Source organism: Rhinopithecus roxellana, chromosome 14, assembly GCF_007565055.1.
Source record: "Rhinopithecus roxellana isolate Shanxi Qingling chromosome 14, ASM756505v1, whole genome shotgun sequence".
In the NCBI taxonomy this organism is placed as follows: domain Eukaryota; kingdom Metazoa; phylum Chordata; class Mammalia; order Primates; family Cercopithecidae; genus Rhinopithecus; species Rhinopithecus roxellana.
This window is the reverse complement of record NC_044562.1, coordinates 49,046,723-49,064,654: the sequence shown is the minus strand read 5'-3', so window position 1 is coordinate 49,064,654 and position 17,932 is coordinate 49,046,723. Positions and strand designations below refer to the sequence as shown.

The 17,932-nt window shown below is 31.9% G+C and overlaps 1 long non-coding RNA gene across 1 annotated transcript; it reads right to left on the bottom strand.

Annotated features, from left to right (window-relative positions):
* Positions 1-405: 405 nt before the first annotated feature.
* LOC115893180 lies at positions 406-2,370 on the bottom strand. The gene is made up of 2 exons (XR_004053119.1): positions 2,285-2,370; positions 406-922 (listed from the first exon to the last, which is right to left on the bottom strand). It is a non-coding gene; the product is annotated as an uncharacterized LOC115893180 (long non-coding RNA).
* Positions 2,371-17,932: the final 15,562 nt, after the last annotated feature.

Here is a 17,932-nt window from a genome sequence, read left to right as displayed (position 1 = left end):
AAGTAGACCTTTTTGGAATATCCATATGTAATCTGACTGTAGAGGACTCATTTTAACCAAGTTTATAAAGCACTGTGGTGACTAAAGCAAATAATAACGTAGTGTATATTTCAAGATAGCTAGGATAAAGTATTTGAATGTTGTCACCAAAAAGAATGATAAATGTTTAAAGTGATGGATATGATAATTACACCAATTTTATCATTATACAATGTATACATGCATTGAAATGTCATACTATACTCCATAATATGTACAATTATGTGTTAAATATAAATTTAAAAATTAATTTAAAAAGCATGGTAGTACATAGAGACAATTGTCACATTTCACATTTTCTCATTGACAATTTAACAATATAATGAATCACTGTATTTGTCTATACATGTATAAACACAATATAGCCACATTTAGTTAGTATTTAATTTGAAATAATTGTATATTCACAAAATTCACAAGCATAGCCAATAGCCATATTTGAAGAGGAGACTGCAGAGAATATTCCGTAGAAATAAAAGACCTCAAAAATGTCAATGTTAGTCAACCACGAAAGGAAAAGATGAACAAAACTCTCTTAAATTGCTGTCTCATCTTCTATCAATAGAATTCAATGGATGAATCCTTCCCACTATATTAAAATTTAGTTTCTGATCGGTACTTTGTTATTTTTTCATCATTTTAAAGAATGCAAATTTAAATTATATGACACTACAATGTAAGTACCTGATGTGTCTAAATGATGAAACACCAATCCTTGCCAAAAATGATAAAAGAGTACATACTCAGTATTAATTGTGACAGCTATTGCAGTTCCTAGATTACAAACAGCTTTTCCTTAGTTAAAAAGTGCACCAATCTAGTAGAGGTACATTTAAAGACCTGAATTTTCTTCATGATAATTTTTAAAAAGATTTTTCACAACCTGAGAACATAAAAGATGTAATTTTCATTGTAATTTTAAAACAATATTTTCCTTTTATCTTGGAATTTTTGTATTTTTGCACAATGGCTTTCATGAATACTTTAAATCTCGTCTCTAAAAGAAACGACAATTGCACAATCTGAAAAAATACTATAATTTATGAAAAAACAAACAGGCATTTAATCACTGAATATCTGATAGATATTCCAGTATCAAGCCATAAGCTGACAAAGTACATGTATGTGAAGATGTGGTACTTTGGTCTAACATGTAGCACTGTTAGATGGTAGATGATAGATGCTATATTCATATGTTTTGTGACTACAATGAACAGAATTTGGTTTCATTTAATATAGTTTATAGTAGATACTTTAAGTTTCAGTATTTCAAGCTAACACAGGATTGTTAAATTTGTCTATTATATTACAGAATAATTAAAATGAATATTTTGAATAAGGAATAGAAAAAAAGGCATTAAGATTTAACCCAGTAGTATTGAGTGAATAACTATGGACTGAAAAACAGGAGTCTTATTTTAAGGACTGGATAAAAGTAATTCTTAATATCTATTAATAGTAGGGGAATGTCCGTGGAAATATAATATGTTTTAATACAAATAGCATTAACATATGAGAAAAATAAATGCTAAATTTTCTGGCCTGATTTAATGTAGAAAAATAAAATCTTGTAAATGAATAAAATACTTGCCAATGATATATCTATCTCTATCTATCTATCTATCTATCTATCTATGTATCTATCTATCTATCTATCTATATTTATAAACCTCTGATGTTATTAACTAGTGCCCATTTATCTGGTTTAAATTTTGGCCGGGCGCGGTGGCTCACACCTTTAATCCCAGCACTTTGGAAGGCCGAGAAGGGAGGATCACGAGATCAGGAGTTCGAGACCAACCTGGCCAATATGGTGAAACCCCGTCTCTACTGAAAATACAAAAATTAGCCAGGCGTGGTGTTGTGCGCCTGTAATCGCAGCTACTCAGGAGGCTGAGGCAGGAGAATTGTTTGAACCTGGGAGGTTGCAGTGAGCTTAGATCGTGCCACTGCACTGGAGCCTGGGCGACAGAGTGAGACTCCGTCTCAAGCAAACAAACAAAAAACCTAAAGCTTTTTGTGTCCATATTTCTAGTTATAAAAATGATACCTTTGTTATTTGAAAAGCAATATATGAAAACTATGTGAAAGTTTTCCAGTTTTTGGTAGAATGAAGTAAATACCCTTTTATCTCTTACAGAATGTAAGTATAAAACCTTGACAGAATATGTGGCACAGCTATTTGAGGACCCGAAATGTAGACAGAGACAGACAGGTAAAGGTAGAACACTGTAAATTAACGTACCTCCAGAACAGCAGTATATCTGCCATTTTTGTATCGTTTAGTATCTCCTGGCCCAAACTTAATTCACTGGGGAACTTTACAGTGATCTGAAGGGCAAAACAAAACAAAACAAAACAAAAAAACAAAATGTAAGGAAAAACTTAATTAAAGCTCAGAGAGAGAAGGAAAATAATATTTTGTCCTTTATTTTTATTTTCTCTCATACTATAGGTTTCTAGGCAACCCTGCAGTGGTAGTAGTGGTGACAGCAGCAGCTGCAATGATAGCAGCCTGCAGGAGCCAAGAGTGTAAGAAATGGAAACCTCTCTGTCTATTTTCTCTGGAGCTATAGATTCCGACAGTGAGGTGAAAGTCCTGTTGTCTTTCTCTCTCTCTCATTCATATCTATATCCATATGTCTATCTATATCTATTCTATATGAATATTTATATATTTATATTTACATATCTCCTTATTCCTTTTGGAATCAGAAATGGGTCAGTTACAGAAGTGGTTGTATTCTGCCTGTAGGATTGAAAAAACAACAACAAGAGAATAATGGGGAAAACTGTAGAGAGGTGGCAGAGCTAGAAAAACCAATCCCATTGATAAGTTTGTGAACTACTGGGCTCACCTTTGGCCTATGCATGTAAAAGTCTAATTCTAATTAGCATGCAAAAGACATTAAGAACTGAGCTAACAGACCTTTTCCTGAGTTCTTTACTAAGCTTTGCTGCATATATGGCACAGAATTGTAAAGCAAAGTAATGGGTTTGAAAAATGTACTGACATTGGAACCATAGACCAGAGAATGAGGGTTAGATCTTGCAGCCTGAACCCACCCAGGTAAATTTCATAATAAAGCATGAATTTTACATTCTTCACAGGACTTTGACAAGACCCAGTGTCTCATAACGTAAAATTCAAAATGTCAAGATATAATGCAAAAGTACTCAATGTATGATGAATCATAATATCAACTTGCTAGAAGAAAATGATCAAAAGGTGATAGAAATGTAGGAATTATCTGACAAATACATTCAAATAAGCAAATAAAAACACTTTTGAAACAAATGTTATAAAGTGTAAAAAGCACATAAAATGTGAAGAAGAAAGAAAGGGTAAGTTTAGAACTGAAAACCCCACTGAACAAACTCAGTGGAAGAATACAGATAAGATAGGAAAAAGTGAGTGAATGTGAAGATAGATCAATAGTTTTACTCAATCTGAACACGAGCCATAAAGAGACACAGAGAGAGAGAACAAACATTGAATAAATATAACAAACAGACCTTTAGGGACTTGTGGAAAAAGGTCAAGAATTTGGAATTCCATAAGAATAGGCAAAGAGTATGATGCTGAAACAATAATAAAATAAATAATAGATTGAAAGTCCTGCATTTGGTGAAAGACATAGATCTATTGATTTATGAGGCTGAGTGAAACCCAAGCAGAATGAACTCAAAGAAATATATGTTCAGATATATCATAAGCAAACTGCTGTAAACTTAAATACATATCTTAAGAGGAGCCAGAGAAAAACAGGTCATTATCTATAGGGGAGCAATGATTTGAATGACCACAGACTCCTCATTGAAAATCCTGGAGGCCATAATAAAGGGACCCAGCATTTTCTGAGTACTGAAAGAAAAGAGCTATCCATTCAGAGTGTTATTGAATGAAAATATACTCTAGGTCAATGATTCAATAAAGACATTTTCATATGAAAGTAAACTAAAACAATTTTTAGGCTGCAAAATGCTCTAAAATAATTGTCCAAGAAAATTCTTCAGACAGAAGAAAAATTATACTGGAAGGAAACTTGCAAAATGCAGAATAAATTAGGAGAATGTAAAGTGTAAATATATGGTAAATATAATAGATATTTCCTCTCCTTTTGAGTTCTTTAAAATGCATTTGCAAGTTGAATACAAAAAATATATAGCACTGCCTAATGAGGGTTTCAATATGTACAGATGCAAAATATAAGATAACCAGGGCATAAAAGGAGGAAAGTAAAGTGGACTGAGTATGGTGGAAATACTTCTACATTTCAATGGAAGGGATAAAATTTTTAAATAAGCTGTGCAAAGCTTTGAATGTATTTTACAATTTCTAAAGAAAAAGATCTTCAGCAGGTGAATAGATGGAATAGGAAGACATCCATATGATGAACTACTAGTCATCAACACAGGCAAAAACTTGGATAGATATCAAAGGTATTCTACTGAATGAAAGAAGACATTCTCAGAAGATTACATGCTATGTGATTCGATATCAATGATGTTCTTGGAAAAAAATTATAATGAGGAGAACAGGTTAGTGGTTACCAGACATCACAGGAGGATGTGACTACATAAGGATAGCATAAGGGAGTTTTTTTGAGTGATGGAAATGTTTTTTATCAATATTATATTGATACGTGTTAAAATTCATAGAAATATATACCAAAAGTTCATCTTATTTAAAAAGTAAGTCAAAAAATAAAATAATTTGTTTTAATTTAAACTTTTATGTTAGAGTCGGGGGGGGGGCATATGCAGGTTTATTAAATGGGTATATTGTGTGAGACTGAGGTTTGGGGTATGAATGATACCATCGTCCAGGTAAGTTAGCATAATACTCAATAGGTAGCTTGTCAACCCTCACACCACTCCCCACCTCCCTGCTGTAGTAGTCCCCAGTGTCTGTTGTTCCCATCTTTATATCCATGTGTATGCAATGTTTAGCTCCCACTTATAAATGAGAACATGTAGTATTTGGTTTTCTATTTCATGTTAATTGTCTTAGGATAATGGCCTCCAGCCCCATCCATGTTGTTGCAAAGGACATGATTTTATTCTTGTTTATGCCTGCTTAATATTCCATGATGTATATGTAGCACATTTGCTTTATCCAGTCCACCATGGATGGGATCATCGATTGATTACATGTCTTTGCTGTTGTGACTAGTGCTGCAATGAACATAGGAGTACATGGGTCTTTTGGGTAGAACGATTTATTTTCCTTCGGGTATATACCCAGTAGTGGGATTGCTGAGTCAAATGGTAGCTCTGTGTTAAGTTCCTTGAGAAATCTCTATCTCTAAACTGTTTTCCACAGTGGCTGAACTAATTTCCATTCCCACGAACAGTGCATAAGTGTTCCCTTTTCTCTGCAACCTAGCAGACTGTTATTTTTTGACTTTTTAATAATACCTCTCTCCGTCACCCTGGCTGGTGTGCAGTGGCAGCATCTCAGCTCACTGCAACCTCTGCTTCCTGGGTTCAAAAGATTCTCATGCCTCAGCATCCCAAGTATCTGAGATTACAGGTGTGCGCTGCCACGTCCGGCTAATTTTTTTTTTTTTTTTTTTTTGTATTTTTAGTAGATACCAGGTTTCGCCATATAGGCTAAGCTGATCTCGAGCTCCTTATCTCAAGTGATCCACCAGCCTCAGCCTCCCAAATTGCTGGGATTGCAGGCATGAGCCACTGCACTCCAAGTATCCTGCGGTTTTGTTTTGCATTTGTCTGATGATTAGTGATGTTGAGCATTTTTTCATTTATTTTTTGGCTACTTATATGGCTTCTTTTGAAAACTGTCCTCATCTTTTGTCCAATTTTTAATGGGATTGTTTGTGTTTTGCTTCTTAAGTTCCTTATAGATTCTGGATATTAGACCTTTGTCAGATGCATAGTTTGTGAACATCTTCTCTCATCCGTAGCTTGTCTGTTTATTCTGTTGGTAGTTACTTTTGCTGTGCAGAAGCTCTTTAGTTTAATTAGGTCCCACTCGTCAAATTTTGTTTTTGTTGCAATTTCTTTTGAGGGCTTAGATTTTTCACATTGCTCTCTCTGTACTTTTAGTTAGCAAAATATAGGAGTATTTTCAATCAGCCATATGTTATTGAAGTAATTTCAATACAAAAATCGATCACATCAAAGGTCCTATTTTATTAAAAAATATTTTTTTCTTTTATTTACTAAAATACATAAATACGTAATTTCAATCTATTTCACTGTGGATCACATACATTTTTCCCTTTCACATTATTCCGAGAATAACTAGAACTATGTAGAAAATGAAAATGCCATTTCCAATAGCTCTAAATTTACACTAAAAAATTCTTTGCCTATTGACCAAACTTGTCTATTTTCATGTACAAAATATTGCAATTTGATCCGGTTTATTCTAAACAAATGGATCACATTAATGTATAATCTGATGTTATTACAGGAAACTTGAATTTTAATGAGCCCTGCTTGATTTGGATGAGTGAAGACAGGCATAACACAATTGAGTCAATTAGCAAGAATTTTGTAATCAATGTTGATTAAGAAAATGGGATGATGGTATGTGCAGAATTTGGAGGCATTCCCTGGCTTGAACATTAATATAACGGGATAAACACTGGCATTTTAATGGTAGCACATTGCTCTGAAATGAAATGATAGATGTTTTGATACATGCAAATATTAATCTGTATGTCTTTTATTACACATGACTGGAAATCCATTGAAAGCAGATCTAAGAATGAATAAGTTGTTCTGCTTTCATCTTCCAGTAAATGATAATTATTAAAGCTGCTATTGCTAAATATGTAATAAAATAAATTTAGAATATAGATATATAATTATTCTTATTATACTTTTTTCCTATACATCACTAATGAGTATATATCCTGGCTTTGGAATTTTGTTTCATATCATTTGCACATTATATACAGTTGCTGTTCTGTCACTGTGCGGGCTGTTTTTCCCATGGAGAAACCAATGCACTTAACTGACTTACATTTATAGATAAAATATATGCACATATTTTCTATCAGTTCTTTATAGCATCAGTTGTTTTCTCCTTCATATATTCACTTTCACTTTATAAGTTATATTGGAAATAATTGTATTTTGCTTTCTTTTAATGTTCTTTTAAATTATAGTTTAGTTAGCCCATTGTCCTGTATCACTTAATATCCTTTTAATGATTTTGAAACGTATGATTTCATGACATAGAGCTTAATTTTGAATATAAATTTTCTTCAATAATAAAGACTTTGAAATAATAAAAATATTGTCTTTATAATTAGGACTCATGCCAGACCTGAGAGCAACAATTCATATTAATTAACATGACATAAAGATTTAAGAAATTAAAATATGTCAGGGTTATGTTGCTGAGAATGATGTAACAATTAAATATGTAAAATTAAAAATATGTATACAGACCAGAATAGTAAACTTATTTTGAAGGAAGAATGAACTTCTATTACATTCTGTATCAGAATAAATAACCTTTTCTCGAGTGATTGTGCCTGAGCTGATATTTTTGCGTGTAATTTAGAGTTCATCAAACAAAGGAACTGAAAATCAATTAAAATTTTATCTCAAATACTAATTAGAAATAATATAATATTAAAATATTATTTCTATTCATTTTTTGAAATAACATTTTCTTTCTTATGTATTATAAAATATTATAAATACAATTTTGAATATAATTATGGGCATTCTTCAGGTTAATTTCCAGAGTGACACCAGTATTATTTTGCTGTACAAAACGAAAACCATTACATTTTCTCAGATGTTTATTGATAGCCTGATAATTTTTTCTACTCATTTAATTATTGATTAAGTGAATAATTTTTGTGTCCAATGTTAAATTTAAATAATTAATTTTGCAAAAAGAATAATCAGAATACCTAAATGCACCTTTAATTCACATTTTTCCTAAGCTATTCTTGGAAAATCTCACCATATTATCAATGTTTATAGGAATGTTGGGTAGAATTATGATTAGTTTAAAAACCCTGAGAGTTTATAATAGAGCATCTCATCCAGCATTGTGATAGACACTGGAATGATTTTAGGAAAAAGGAGAACAATATTTCTAACATAGAGTAGAACATAGTGTCTAAGTAATTTGCATCATGCTGAGTATCACAAAAATGGAAGTACGGTGCTATTATGAAAACATACAAAAAAGAAGTTGAATACTATTCAGTGAAAGCATCTCTGAAGGATGTCTTACAGGCAGCATAAAGCTAGGTCTTGTTTTCCTATCCTGACTTATAAAACTGACAATCTTTGTGTTTAAACAGGTGTACAGCATTCATATTTAAAATGATGGCTCATGTGGCTGGATTAAAATATATCACTTCCTTATCTGTTTTGTCTTTATTTGCTCTTTCCTTTTTTCCTGCTTCCCTTGAGTTTAACAAGAATGTTTTATGATTTGCATGATATCCAGAATTACTCATAACACCTTTAAAAAATGTTTTTCTTCATTTTATTATATATGTTAAAAAATATGAGTTTACCTTCAGAGAATTTTTTTTTTTTTTTTTTTTTTTTTTTTTTTTAATGTTTTTGAGACAGGGTCTTGCTCTTTCTCTCAGGCTATAGTGCAGTGGTGCTATCATGGTTCGCTGCGGCCTCCAATTCCCTGTCTCAAATGATCATCCCATGTCAACCTCCTGAGTAGGTAGGACTACAGTCACGTACCACCTCGCCTGGCTAATTTTTGTACTTTTTGTAGAGACGGGGTTTTGCTATGTTGGCTAGGCTACCTTCAGAGAATATTATACCACTTCACATATGTAAAGATGTTATAGGGCCGGGCGCGGTGGCTCAAGCCTGTAATCCCAGCACTTTGGGAGGCCGAGACGGGTGGATCACGAGGTCAGGAGATCGAGACCATCCTGGCTAACACGGTGAAACCCCGTCTCTACTAAAAAATACAAAAAACTAGCCGGGCGAGGTGGCGGGCGCCTGTAGTCCCAGCTACTCGGGAGGCTGAGGCGGGAGAATGGCGTAAACCCGGGAGGCGGAGCTTGCAGTGAGCTGAGATCCGGCCACTGCACTCCAGCCTGGGTGACAGAGCAAGACTCCCTCTCAAAAAAAAAAAAAAAAAAAAAAATGTTATAACTATTATAATTTCCAATTCTTCCTCTCCAGGCCTTTACCATCATGGTCATGTATTTTATTATATGTATATTATAAAGACAATAACTGTTACCATTCTTCTGTAAACATTCAATTATCTTTTAGAGTAATTGAAATCATAAAATCAGTTTTATTTCACCTTTATTTATTCCATTTCGCATGCCTTTTAATTCTTAGTTTTTATCTCAGTTTATGTGACCTATGGCATATTTATTCTACTTGAAGAGCTTCCTTTAACATTTCTTGTAGAGTAGGTCAGCTGATAGTTCCTTCCCTCAGTTTTTGTTTATCTAAGTTTTATTTCTGTTTGACTTTTAAATATTATTTTTATAGAACATTCTTCAAATTTCTGCTTGACTCCATTCCTTTGTAGATAGGAGTCTTTTTCTCTGATTATCTTCAAGATTTCCTCTTTAACTTTGATTTTCAGCAATTTGAACATGATAGTTATGATTTCCTTGTTGGTATTTATACTGCTTTGTTGTTCTTTGAGTTTTGTGGGTTTGCAGTTTAATGTCTATCACAATTTTGAAAAATTTCCTGCCATTAATTCTTCAAATATTTTTTGTTTCCATTCTCCTTTCTTCTGCTTTGGCTATACTGATTGCATGTGTCTCAGACCATTTGATACTGTCACACACTTTTGTATATTCTCTTCTGTTTTTCTTTTTTTTTTCTCTTTGCATTTCTATTTGGGTAATCTCTATTGACCTGTCTTCAAGTTTAATAATTTTTTTCTCTCTGCTCCATCAAGTCTACTGGTGAGCCTGCTGAAGGCTGTATTTCTATTATGGTGTTTTGATTTCTAACATTTCTACTTTCTTAATTTTTAATAATTTCCATTTCTCTGCTGGAAGTATCTGTGTGATTGTGTATGATGTCAAATTTTTCCATTAGAGCCTTTAACATATTTATCATTGTCATTTTAAACTCTCTGTCTCATCGTGCCAATATCTCTTTCATATCTGATTCTGGTCATGATAATAATTTTGTCTTTTCAGCCAATGTTTATTCTTACCTTTTTACATATCTCATAAATGTTTGTTTGAAGCAGGGCATGTTGTGAAATATACAGAGTTAAGTGAGTTTGAAAGTGAGTAGACCTTTTCTTTTGTTAGGTCTTAGTGTAAGGGTATTGCACAACTCTCTAGTCAGAGGTTGGACTTGGTATAAAGTTTTTACTGTCATGATTACTCTCAGTGCACTAGAAGATTCAAATTCTGCTAGTCATTTCTGGTGTTTAAAGTTTGAGCAAATTTGTGATTTCTCCTCTCTGGTTTATTTAATTATCCTCATTTTTGACTTTAGTTGTTCCTTTTATGTTGTTTCCAAGAGAGAATCTGTTTCTTGCTGCTTCCCCACTTGTATTCCACTGTTACTTTTATTCAATGCTTGCTTGAGTGATGGAGTGTGTGTGTGTGCATGTGTATGTGTGTGTGTGACATGGTGGCAGGCATGTTATCTGATGTTTTGATTAACCTTCAATCTTAGTTAGGTATTATAAAAGTGGGTGTCAGTGATACAGCTCACAAAGGTGTTTCTTTCCCTTGATCAGAGGGAATGTTGAGCCTAACATCTATTATTATTTTTCACCTAAAAGTAGAGATTTTTGTTTGTTTTTGTTTTGTTTTTCTATCCACACCTCCCTCATTTGTATTCCTTTACTACCTTTGCTATCAGGCTACAAATTTTGTTACCCTTCTTTCAGTAGGGTACAGTTTAAATTATTAGTAGAGACAGGTGAGATGGGTCTGGGTAGTTCTGGCAGGAGCTACTGCTCCCATCATCCAGCCAACACGATGGTGGAAGCTTTTACTTAATTCTCTCTCAGAGTGAATGGTGAGATATCTTGAGGAAAGTCTGTAAGATACTGCAAACCCCCTATGTTGGTGGCCCGCAGGGAATCTTTACACTTTCACAGTAACCTACATCCAAGATTTGGCCATTTGGTAAAAATGTCTAGCTGGATCTTCCTATTGCCATATGTTTCAGGTAAGCACATGTCTGAGTAGTGTTTCTCCCTGTAAGCACTTACCTGTCTCCAAGTTTTCAATTAGCTCTTTGGATTACAACTACAGATCTCTGACGGGCTTAAGAAACACCATTAACTGGTAGTTTTTCCAATGTTTTCTTCTGGTGGTATGAGCGAAAACAATGTTCTTTCTAGCTCTCCATTTTGAGCTGAAGCAAAATATGCATATTGTGGGAGTTTTATTTCCTAACGTAATCATTTCCAACTGGACATCAACTGTTCCCAAAAAACTTTTGAAGCAACAGAGAGGTTGTAAAAAAAAAAAGTTCAATAACCCATAGAAGTATTTACACTAGACGCAGAGTGGTCCTTTCTAAACTTCATATGCAACTATTTAACCACATTTCCAATATACTGTCCTCAGTAGGTACTGTTTATTAAAAAAAACGTAATTCCCATTCATCAGGAAAACGTAATATGCTTTAGTTGTTATAATGAATAATGTAACATTTTTGTTATTTGTTTTTCATCTTGTTTCACATATTCAGTCTTAGAGAAATAACCACATACAGGAAAATTGTATCTGCTGTAGGTTAGATTTTATTAACATACCTTTAAACCTTTTAATCAATTTATATTTCATTTGAAAAAGTCAATAAATTAACTTTAATCTACTGCTAATTTGCTTTATTGAAATGCATATAACTTGTTATTGCAGCAAATATCGGTGACATTTTTAGAATCATAATGAAGAGATTTCAAATTACTTAGAATTCTTATTAGATTGAATGTGAGACCATATGAGAATATGCTATAAACTAAGATGATTTATTTTTAATTTAGCTTAATATGTTGCTAAACTTAAAGCACCAGGGCTTAACAATTAGTTTCAAAATTTTAAATATGCCTAAAAAGTTAAATTATATATAAAATCCTAGAAGAGATTTATTTTATATTAAGATACTCATTTATTTATAATTGTACTTAATTTAACATTGAGAAGCAAAGGAATTTATTAGAAATGCCGTAGTAAATTGTGCAGTGTCTAAAGCTCAAGTGGTTTGGGTTGACATATTATATTTATCTCTATCTCTACCCCTATCCTTAACTATATCTATCTCTATAGCTATGCCTGTACCTATGCTATATCTAGCACTTAGCTACCCAAACATAGACAGGTTTCTTAAATATCCCTATCTCCATAGGAATAGTTCTTATCGTGACTTATAAAATATCCCTCTCTCTATAGCTGTTTAATCTCTTTAGGGATATTTAAGAATCTTGTTCATGTTTGAGTAGCCATTTAGTGCTAGATATCTACTTTATAGTTTTGTGAGATTCAATAATTTAATTCATAATAAGCACTTATAAATGTCTTCATTAGACAGCTATCATGCTATTTCATTAGTCAGAATTTCTCAACTCCTTAGTATATGTAAAGTTCTATGGGAAAGTATTCAGTATCAAAAATAAGAATTAGAAATAATTGTGTTTTGTTAAAATGCAAAACATATGATAGACACTTCATAAATTTTACCTTCTCTTTTCACAACCCTGATAGGCAACTTTGAGATGCCTAGTTGGAAGTAAGTGGTAGTGATTTGATTCAAACTCAGGTTCTCAAGAATTCAAAGATTTTTTTTTTAACATGTCAGGTGGCTATGGGTGAAATGATTGGTGCTGACCATCACTATTTTTTACCTTTTCTTTCTCAAATAACTCAGCTACTGGAGTTCTATTAGTCTGGACATCTTACTGCAGGAGATTTGGCTGGTCTTCTATAGAGCTTCACCGTATTTCCAAGATTCAATGACTGTAGTCTTGCTCTTTTCTCTCTACAAAGTAAATTAAGTGGGCAGTTTTAGTTTCCAAAAAAATTACTGCTGTAAAGTACCTATATATCTTGATTAAATACCTAAGTATGCATGCTTAGTAAAGTATGCAAATAATTATTTTGACCCATGATTCTTTGTTTATATAACACCAGAATAGTTCTCTAAGTAATTAGCTAATGTATACTTGTTATCCAAAGAAATTAATTGAGCAATCACAATGCTGAGTGAGTTACACATTGTTGATTATGGAGAGAAACTGATAAAAGAGAAAAAGAATGATGCATCAACAATTGAATTTTGTAGAGTTGAATGAGTTGAGCTTTCTTTTTATTTTAAAATGCAAAAAAGTGTAGAAAAAATATCAAGCATTCACACAAACACAAATAAGTTTGAATATCTCATCTTATTTTCTTCCAATTACCAACGCATTTAAAGAACCCCTTATTCCATAACTAGTCCCAAGAAATAGGTATTGTTTTCTATATTATTTCAAAATTTTAAATGTTTTTATTTATTACTTATATACCATCCTAAACCTTGTTTTACTTTATATTTTTGAGAACTATCTTGATTGATATCCAGCCTTTGTTAATCTGTTGACAGGTATCTAAACCCCCAGTTACTAAAACTTCTACTCTGGTTCCTTGAGATTGTCATCTTCTTTTTGGATTGGAGAAAGAGATTCATCATCTTTCTCTTTTCTCCAACTTGGACCCAATCTCTGTACTATGGATTTTATTTATTTGTTTATTTACTTTTTCAGCTATACATTTAAATTTAAGCATAGTATATTTATTGTTTCTTTTTACTTAGAATGGTTTGCATGTGGAAGGAGGAATTTTATCTATAATAATTTCCCCTTACTGCTTTGAATTGGGCATCATTTAAAAATATTTACTGTATCACTATTGGGGGATACTGAACAAATGCATGGTCTCTGAACACAAGAGGTAAAATTGGTAGCTACGAATATAAAAATTATCTACATATATTTTCCTTTCCAAATAAATTCATTTCATGATTCTTAGAAATCAATATAGTGTTAGTAGGAGAAAAATATAGGGGAAATCAGAGGCATTCTTAGGAAGAAGTATTGACTCAAACTCTGGAAGTGAAAGGAATTTGTTTTTCTTATATATGTATATATTATAAACCAAAATAGAATCTTAGCTTACTTTGTAATTTTCATATGGCAGAAAATATTAAGCTCAACATAGCATATTAAAAAAATTTAAAAAGCATAAAGCCTCAACTACTGTGCTTAATGTTAGACTCAATGACAAATATTTTTATAAAAATGTGTTTAAATTGTAACGTGGGTTATATAGTTACATCTTTTAGAAAATGCTGACTTACATAAGGTAAAACAATATTAATTTTGTAACTCAAGAAACTTTCTCTTCATAATATGATTGATTTGTAATTTAGAAATTTATTCATAAAATAGAAGACACAGCTTCTATTTTGCACTTGGAATAATTTGCTATCTGGGATTCCGTATTTTTAGCTTGGGCAATATATAAACATACTAAGTTTGATATATTATACATGCATATTTAAATTGTGAAACTGAAGTATGCGTTCACCATAAAATATCCGTTAACAAGAATAAGAGGAAAGCATGTAATTCATTCTTCTTCACACTGAGCAATCTTTATCTTCGTAATATTGAGATTTTTTTATTTGTAGTGCATAAAAACACTTTTATCCTAAATTTTGTTTGTTATTACATAGTTTTCATATATATAATTTTGGCTTTTATATTCATTTTATTTTTTGATAAAAATTCACAGAAATAAAATTACTGGCTGAAATGTTATTATTATATGTGGAAGAGCTTGAATGACTGAAATGCTTTTCTGAAAATGCTTTAGCAACTTATACTTGACTAGCACTATAAAAGAAACAAATTTTGTTGCAGACCACATAAGTAAAATTTTATTTCATATGTTTTTGATTACTAGTAAGGTTGAACAGTCGTCTGCCACTATATCTCTCCTATACTACTTCCTTTCTTAGAAACACACAGAGCTTGTAATTCATGTGATTATATAGAAAAGCTCTTTACTCACGGCTAATTTATACTCCTCAAGATGATCCTTACCTGTGAATTTGGTAATTTTGCTGTGTAGTGAATTGTATGGTTATAACATGTTATAACCATTTGATTATGGTTATAATCAAATGTACTAATTAAGAATGATATTCTCATATTTTGAAAAGAGTTCTCATGGGTCAACTAAGAATTTGCTTTAGCAGCTATTAATTGTAAATATTCCCCTATGACACGGTGAAGATATCAAAATATTACACAATTTGTATATGATATAAATATTCACATGACTGAAATAAAAGCTAACTAGTTGTTCTTTATTGTAGACTTTTAATAACTATTTCTGTACCTTGACATCATTAGTTTGTTATATAATCTCATATTTGTATTATTGCTTTAAGCTAATAACCAGACAACTATAATTTTGATAATGGAAAATAAAAGGCAAAAATAAAAGAAAAGCACAGGCCTGTATATTAGTTCAAATTGTATTACTTCACCATTCTGCGAATTGTATGACAGTCTATCTTCTCTAAGAAATTGCTACGAGGTGTTTACTAATCATTAGCATAAAAGTCACTATAATTTTTCAGGTTGTAATTAGTTATGGTGACTGATTCAGTTGAAGGACTCAGCTATCAGCTGTCTTAGATTATAAATGCAAGATATTATTTGCTCTCTTCCAGTCAAGGCAATTCATTAGTTATGCTATTTGACAGCAGCTGTACCCTTTGAGACGTGATTTATTCAGATTCCCTCAATATTACTGCGGAAGCATGGGGAGATAAGTGATTTGATGAGGCTGTGTATTTACTGTCAAATGCCATTATGTTTTGAATGTGCATTAACATTGATAGGAAGTTTGTGTTTTAAAAGCAAAGGATTAAGTCAAATGAAGAAAATTCCAGAAAATCCAAGTGTACACAATCATATCGCCTATAAACATACATTTTTACAGGATATTATAAAAATCATCAAAATGCCACTTTGCTAATTTGTTCATTTATTGTGAATAGCAGATAGATTGTTTAAAATATAAACATAGAAGACACACTTGTTAGAAATAAAAGTTGTCAAATCTTTATCCACTGAAAATAACTTTAATTGTCCTATTTATATTGTAATGATTTAATTTATGTTTATTTTATAAAAGAATATATAAAAGAGAAATTTGATTTGGAATAAACTGTGAATTTAAAATATCCTCTTGAAGTTTGAGTGAACAAATCACATGCTTACAGTGTTTTTCCAACATTTACCTATAAAGTAACTGAAGAAAAATATTACCAGAATATATATCCTACTAATATATGTGTATATATGTGTGTATATATGTGTATATATGTATGTATATACACACACACATATATATAATTTCCAGTGACTAGAGACTTGAAACAAATGCATTGCAGTGATGTTCCAAAATTTTGTCATTGTAATATTTTTCATCAATTTAGATTTTTAATAATATATATAGCTTATACATAATATATATGTACTCTTCTAAATATATGTATGTGTGTATATATGTATATATACACATATATACATATATACACATATACACATACGTGTATACATATATATACACATATACATATACAACTTACCTCATTTAAGAGTGCTTCTGAGGTCCCCTTCTGCTTTTCTTCTTTCAGCCCCTCCCACCTGTGAGGTCTTGCTGAGTTTCTAATGCCTAAATATCTATGTGACTACGTTTTTCAAAAAAAAAATTAAACACAATTTTATTACGGTAAGAACACTTTACATAAGGTCTCTTTTTAATAAACTTTAAGTGTACAATACATTATTGCTGATTATGAGTACAATATTGTACAGCAGATCTTTTTTTAAACCATTGATCTAGCCTAGTGCTTATGTAACAGAAACGGAAAGTTAGTGTTGGCTATTGCAGTCACATAGAACATGAAACAGCCAATGCTCAAATCTGAGCCTTTGCAGTCTGTGCTCAAAGCTCATGACGTTCTTACAGGCTCCTTCATGAAGAAAAGAAATGTTCCAATGACCACATATTCAGTGTCCTATTAAGGAATGCAAACTGAGGATTTGGCCATGACTGTAACTACAAAATATAACAGTTCTATGTAGAATAGTTATGAAAGTATATTTCCCTTATATTTATTAAGTTTATTTACAAATGATTTTCCCAGCATAATTCAGATTTTTTTTTCTTTTCACAAGATAGACCACTGCCAGTTTAAAATGATCTGGAGAAATAAGCCAAACGACAAAAGGTAAGGGGCAGAGGAAACAGGAAGAAGCAAAGAGAGATAAAGAGTATTGCTTAGGTTAGGACTTAGAGTTTGGCTATACCAACAGCAACCACCACAAGACCGAAATCTAAAGTAAACTTCTACAAACATTAGTTATAGACCTTTCCACATTCAAAAAGCTGAACTAAGAAATTTGAATGCAATATGGTCTTAAATATGTACTTTCTGGAGGAGGAAACATACATAAATATTTAAAATACAGTAAAACAAGAACCTAAAAGTTGGTGAGAGATATAGAAAATGGCAATTAATACATCCTGAGGTTGAAGAGTAGGGCTATTTTTGAACTTGGCCTTGAAGAAGGAATAAACATTCCATTAAGAGAATAAGGATGATGGACAGTGAAATGCTCCAGGCAGAAAGATAGTCATTCTCAATTAAATATTAAATATCTATCTTTTTAGAAGTCATAATTATAATAAAATGTAAATCTTTGGTATGTGTCAAGCACATATATAACTTACATTTTTAATCATTTGTGAAGGACTTTTTTTTTTATTGACTAACTCATACAAATTTTATTAACTCATTGAACCTCTCAACAACCCATGAGTTTGGAGTGGTTATTACACCATTTTATAGACAAGGAAACTGA